General features: G+C 45.7%; 1 long non-coding RNA gene across 1 annotated transcript; it reads right to left on the minus strand.

The window, feature by feature from the left end:
- Positions 1-3558: 3558 nt before the first annotated feature.
- LOC136764982 (uncharacterized) lies at positions 3559-3979 on the minus strand. The gene is made up of 2 exons (XR_010821282.1): positions 3876-3979; positions 3559-3667 (listed from the first exon to the last, which is right to left on the minus strand). It is a non-coding gene; the product is annotated as an uncharacterized LOC136764982 (long non-coding RNA).
- Between the last annotated feature and the right edge of the window lie 2742 nt (positions 3980-6721).

Raw genomic sequence — 6721 nt, forward strand, 5'->3', positions numbered from 1 at the left:
CAATCTATAGAACATATCTTAGCGCTTAATATTTGTGATAGTAATCATGTGGGTTTTCACTATTTATACTTTTCTGAAGCACTGGGTCATCTATTTACAGTTTTCCCAATTGCATACACGCTATTCTCTGAATAATACCCCAATACCCCTAAACTATTAACACAATGACCATTATAAAAAGTCACATCTACAAAACCTTACACACACAGGGAAAAATGAAATTCTGGTCTAAAAACTATATACACAGCCCTCAAAATCAAGTAATCAGTCCAGAATCACACACACATCATATCTGTTTCTCACACTGAGCATTAAGAAAACACTTCCATCAAAATGGAAGATTCATGTAGGAAGACAAAAAGAATCCACCAATACAGCCAGTAAATAACTTTATTTTATATAAAGTTTGATCCTGGCTACCCAAAAATTATGAATGTATTTATAATATTTAACACATACATTTTGTTTCATCAAGCAACAAAAAGTTACAGTATTGTACATTACACATGAATGGAGAGATAAGAAAACACTGAAACCTCAGACATCATCCTGCTCATCATGTTGATTTGGCCACATGTTTTCATCACAACTGATGTGTTCACTGGCCAAGCAGCGCCTGGGGAAAAACGCCTAGCATGGTGGATCCATCCTTGGCACGCCTCTGCAGAGATATTGCCGCAGGCCTCCTCCATTGCCTGGAGAAGACGCACATGCTGATGAGGGTCCGATCATACACCTTCCATCGCCAAGCTGAAGAAAATTCCTCAGTTGGATTGAGGAAGGAAAATCATTTGGATCTGGGGGTGGTTGGTGAACCATTCTTGGATTAGCACTGCACGGTGTATGCTCACATTGTCCCATATGACAGCATAAGTGCTGTAGCCTGGGGCCCTATGTTGTCTCTCTGGGGGTGGGAACAAAAGGTCATACACTGCATCAAGGAATACCAGGAGTGCTCTGTTGTAAGGGCCAAGTGTGATATGGCGATGGACAACCCCCTGCTGACTGATAGCAGCACACATGGTTGCGTTTCCACAACTCTGGCCAGGGATCTCCACCCTCGCTAAGTGGCCAATGATGTTCCTTCCCCGGCGCTGCCTCTTGGTCAGATTGAATCCTGCCTCGTCGACATAGATGAACTATGAACTATTTGCATCAAGCTCAAGTATTCTGACCATGTAGGACCAGTGATTAGAACATGGTGCATTAGCACACTTCCTGTACCTTTGTCTCTGCCGAGTGCACAAGAGTACTGTAAACAGATTCATACTCACTTGCACATACAAGTAGCACATGTCTTTCACACGATTGGAGTTCCAATAGGTACACGATATATTTGCTTCATGCTCACCCTGTGCCTTCTCAGCAAATCAATCAATAGTGGATATTGAAACACGGTGTATGTTCTAAAACATCCCATTGTCCTCTATTATATGGGTTTGGATTTCTAGGAGTCTAATCCCAGGGTGTTGCTATACATAAAGCTCTATTGGGGCACAGGCCCCTCATTACTCATATCGCTTTTTTTTTTTTCTCTTGAAAGCCTGCTGTGTGCAAGAAGTGTGCAACACAATGCACTATACAAACTTCCCTTGCTTAACCCACTATTCCTACACCAACAAGTACTGGGAAAGGTAAACCTGTAGAGATATTAATCTTTATGAAAATATTTAAGTATCTCCAACATACTGTACATGAACATTCTCAACCTGTTTTACGGCATAAAAGGCATACACTGTATATGCAAATAACAAAACCTACCTCAATTCTGACTTGCGTGCCGACACCTGGACTTCTGTGTGCACTGCAGTGGCTATTATAACAGCACACAGGTGCGCACGCATCAGTTTGTGTTTTCGGTTAAACTGCGTTGCTTTTACAAGCATTGATACATGCAAACAATACAATGTCATGTGCAGACATGCAGCACTCTTGTTGATATATGAAAGTCAAATATTGTGCATGGTAAATGTATACCCACTCACCTGTTTGTAGTCCTGAATGTCCTGATGATTCCTGCCACAGTAAAGTGGCTCAAATTGGGTTGCACTCACTGCCCAGCTTCCCACATACTCATCTAATGGTTGTTTACACTATCGACCAGTGTGGCTCTTATTTTAACCAAGATATTCTGTCACCTTCCTTGTCCTCTTTGTCTTCCCCTACCTCTGCTATTTGTTGCTCCATTTTTCCTGTACATTCATGAGTCCTTGTGTGACCTGTTTTATACTTGAAAGAACGAGGAGAACTGAGTGAACAATTTGGTCAATTGGGTTTGCACAGGTAAAGTGTGTTGTAGTCCATTAGCACTTTGACTTTTGTCTGGTGACTCGTGTATTCACACAAATGGCAAGGGTGTTTTCTCAATGACAATTGTGCTAACACGTTGACAGTTGTGTGTAGTGTTGCAACATGAGTGAACTGGACTCGCAAATTGAGCAAGTAGAATGTGTGCTTAGTTCTGCAGAAACGGTTCATAGTTCTGGGATGTTAGCTTGAACACCTGATCACTCCATAGAACATACCTTAGCGCTTAATATTTGTGATAGTAACCATGTGGGTTCTTCACTGATTATAATTTTCTGAAGCACTGGGTCATCTATTTACAGTTTTTCCCTAAACTGTTAACACAATGCCCATTATTATCATGTATGCTTTTGGTCACAGTGTATAAACGACTGGGAAAAACTATATTTCTTATCTAGAAAACTTCCCGACTTCCCTCAGAGCACTACCAGTGATAATTTCTCAGATCACACTTGTGTTTCAAGACCACAATAATTATTTTATAATTATTATCATGGACAAGCCCCCAAACTTTTTGATTCTTTATGCCTTTGAATTTGAGCAGTCCTGGTTATTACCCTTCAATTTGCTGTACAGTCCAAGGACGGCCCTAATTCAATGGGGGGAGTGTATGTAATGAACCCATATACAGAGTGCTATGTATAGCAATGTCCATGTCTTTCTGTATACGCTTGAATAACTGTGACACACTGTTTTACCTTGCCCGCCCCCTTTTCTGTAAAATGGAGTTTAAAGAGAGAGGAGTTGGAGGTAACATGGCGGATAGTGTTGTCTTTTAGGAGCAATTATAGCATTTGCTCCTTTCTGTTCCCCTAATGTCTTTCCATTGATGTAATACAGTATGTAAGTCTGTGGAAACGTGTGTGAAAGGCTCTGTGTGTCACCTTTCCTGCCGAATAATAAACCCAACTTGATTGCCTTTATGCCAGTTAAATTGTTTTCACTTCGACCTCCTCTGATTATGGAGCATGAACTTAATTTTTAAATTGTAAGTTACTATTTACCTATATGTTTGTTATGCAAACAGCAGAAATTATGACATTATATCTCTCTTTGTCTGTCTATTTATCCTATCATTGTGTTTGCCAGGGTAGTATAGGGAGCAAAAGACCAATATGGACTTACAATAATATTAAATAAACCCTACTAATAAGAATCTGCAGAAAGAAACGCTGAGAAATCTCTTCACCCTAAATAAGAAAAACAGGTTTTTATGGAACAAGAGTGCCAAACACAAAAATCACAGACTCAGAAAATTGAACAATCTTTTATTTACTTATTAATTTGATAGTTTGTGACCAACTGTAACTCTTGTCTCTCTCCTCTCTCTCTCCTCTTGGTGGTCCACCAGTACAGGAACCTGGAGGGGACACACAGAGCAGAACCACAGTTTTCCCAGTTTAGTTTTGCCCTTATACAGTCAGAGTTTAGGAACAGGTGGTGTTTTGGATAAAATCCTCATGCCAATAATCATCATCATCATCAAAACAACAACAACAACAACAACAACAATAATAATAATAATAATAATAATAATAATAATAATAATAATAAAATTAATGCCCTACCCTAGTGAGAGTATGATCAGTAAAATGAATGAGGAGAGGCAGGCGATCAGGGTGGTTTGATCACTGTTGGGGAGGGGTGACGGAGGGGGCAACAGGGGGGGATACTGGAGGGGTGTGGGGGGGGGTGAATGGGGGGGCAAATGGGCAGGGGGGCCAGTGTCCTGGGGGGGCAGCAGGGGGGGTGACTCAGAAGGCAGCAGGGGAGGAGACTCGTGAGGTGGCAGGGCAGGGGGAGCGGTGTTCCGGTGGGGTGTCTGTGTGGACAACAGGGGGGGCGGCTCAGGAGGCAGAAGGGTAGGGCTCTCCCCCAGCACTGAAAGAGAGAGAGAGAGAGAGAGAATGAGTCACACAGTGCAGCACTGAGAGAGAGAGAGGGTTAGTAAGAGGGTGCAGACCCTGCAGTACTGGACTGGACTGGACAAAGTCCAAGCCACACCTGTGAGGTACATGTAGTGCCTAGCGATGGAGTGCTCCTGGGTGAACATCTCGCACAGGTAGGTGCCCTGTTGCTCGCGCCGGGTGGAGGGCATGGCGTAGACCGGGTCTGTGCCACGCGTCAGCTCCTCGAACTGCGCCAGGTCCTGCGTCCGCAACTGGGCGGCGGGGGCAGATATCAGTCTTTAGAGGATTGTCTTTAGTGGTTAAAACATTTAAATCTTCTCTGTGGATTATAGGTTGGGCACTATAGTCCCCAGAGCGCTGGCTCCAGTCTGGGCCCCTATACTATACTATAGTCCACACAGTGCTGGCTCCCACCCTTTCTTGTCCCTGTCTCTCACCTCCTTGGTGAATTTCCAGGAGAACTGGGCATCCAGGGGCAGAGTGAACCCCACCTCACATTGCAGCACTGACCGGTTCCACTCCCCCACGGACACGTCCCTCACTGCAGAACAGACACAGACCACTGAGACACACATTGAGAGACATTGAGACACACTGAGACACACTTAGAGAAACTGAGATACAGATACAGACACTCACTGAGACATACTGAGACACACTGAGTCCACTTACTGGGACAGTCCAGGGGATAGCCACAGGTTTCATACTGGCAGGTGATACAGCTGTACACAGTGCTGGACTCCTGGAAACCTGCAAATCAGTCAGAGACACAACAATCACTGCAGCACTGCACTGGAGTGGACTGGCTCAATGCATTGTAGTGGTCTGAACTGGTCTACATTGTACTGTAATGACAGGACTACTGCAATGTACTGATTGGACTATAGTGGACTGTACTGAGACTGGGGGGCTGTTAGGCAGGGCGGAGCTACTCACCACAGGGAGGCACACAGCCAGTAGCTGAAAAAACAAAGAAAAGTCAACACATGACCTAACAAATACCAGATCACGAATGTAGCAATGAGTCTTACCACACCGCAGCACACCGCACCACTGTACTGCTGTACTACTGTACTCACCATGTGGCAGCTGGGCGGCCTGACTGGCGAAGGCCTGTGCGACTCTCTGGAACTCCGCTTCGTACACAGACGCTGGACACGGGTGTGGAGAGAGACACACGATAGTAACTGAGACACGGTGAGATAGATGTTGCAGTGCATTGTGGGTCAGAGCAGAGTTAGTTAAGCCTGCATCCGTAATGGCTACTGCCACAGTCGCCCTCATCAGTCGGGCCGGCCTGTCAGCACTGTTTTTGTTACTAATTGCCACTAATGTAAGGAGCTGTGAGATCCATACTGAATTATCCACAACCACAGGGTCTGGTGTTCTGTCACCCTGCTTGGACCATGCACTCTCCCCCTCTTATTCTCTTCTCCTCACAATCACCATCACCCTCTCCCTCCCCTCTGTAGCCTCCTTCTACTCCACTCTCTCTCTCTCTCTCTTAGTCTGGACCTACCTCCCTCTCTCTCTTACCATCATTTCTCTGTCCTTCAAATTTCTGTATTAGGGGTGTGAGCAGCTCCTGTAAGATCCCTCTCAGGGAGCTGTCATACCCGGCCCCTACAAAATAGACAGACAGTGTGTGTGTGCGTGCATGTCTGTGTGTTGCGTGTGTTTATGTGTTTGTGTATCCCTGTGTGTTTGTAATTTTCTTGTTATACATTAAAAATTCAGCCCCAAAGATTGTATGTGAGTGTATGAGTGTGTGTTTGTGTAACTGTGTGTGAGAGAAATAAGAAAAAAGGAGTTACTGACTGCACTGGACTGGACTGGATTGCTGTAGAGTGTGGAAGTGTATTTTGGTAATAAATGTAATTCTTGCTGTAGACCAGTGGTTCTTAAACCTTTTGTATGCCCACACCCCTTGTAGGCATCTGTGGTAATCAGCCTTCGCCAACTGCAACAACCTCCACCCCACCTGCCCCTGCCCTCTGCTATCTCACTCACCCACTCTGCCAGCATCTGTCACTCTCTGGTCCCCAAAGATGCGCGCCAGGGCCCGGTAGCAGGCGTCCATGCTTCGCACCCCGCTGTCAGGCAGGACGTAGCCCCAGCACAGGCGCATCCCATCCCTGGAGGGCACCAGGCAGGAGAAGCAGGAGGTGCTGGGCCCCACGCAGGCCAGCAGGCACAGCCACAGCAGGCTGGCATCCAGGGGTGCTCTACTGCCCATGGCAGAGCAGAGACATCCGGGCTAGAGTGGTGGCTTGTCCAGTGGTGAGGGCAGTGGGATCGTTGAAAAAGAGATTTCACGGTAGACACCAGTCCAGTTCAATCAACGACTCTGCAGCAGTCCAGTCGAGTACAGTCCCGTCAGTATGCCGTCTCTTCAAATAATAATAGAGTGGTCGCACGTTCCTTCTCAGTTTTCATCCATGCAATAGCGCCCCCTGACCGCAAGAGGGCACCGTATTTTTCGGCTCCTCCCTTCACCCCTGCCC

The sequence above is a fragment of the Amia ocellicauda genome, chromosome 12 (assembly GCF_036373705.1).
Source record: "Amia ocellicauda isolate fAmiCal2 chromosome 12, fAmiCal2.hap1, whole genome shotgun sequence".
NCBI lineage: Eukaryota > Metazoa > Chordata > Actinopteri > Amiiformes > Amiidae > Amia > Amia ocellicauda.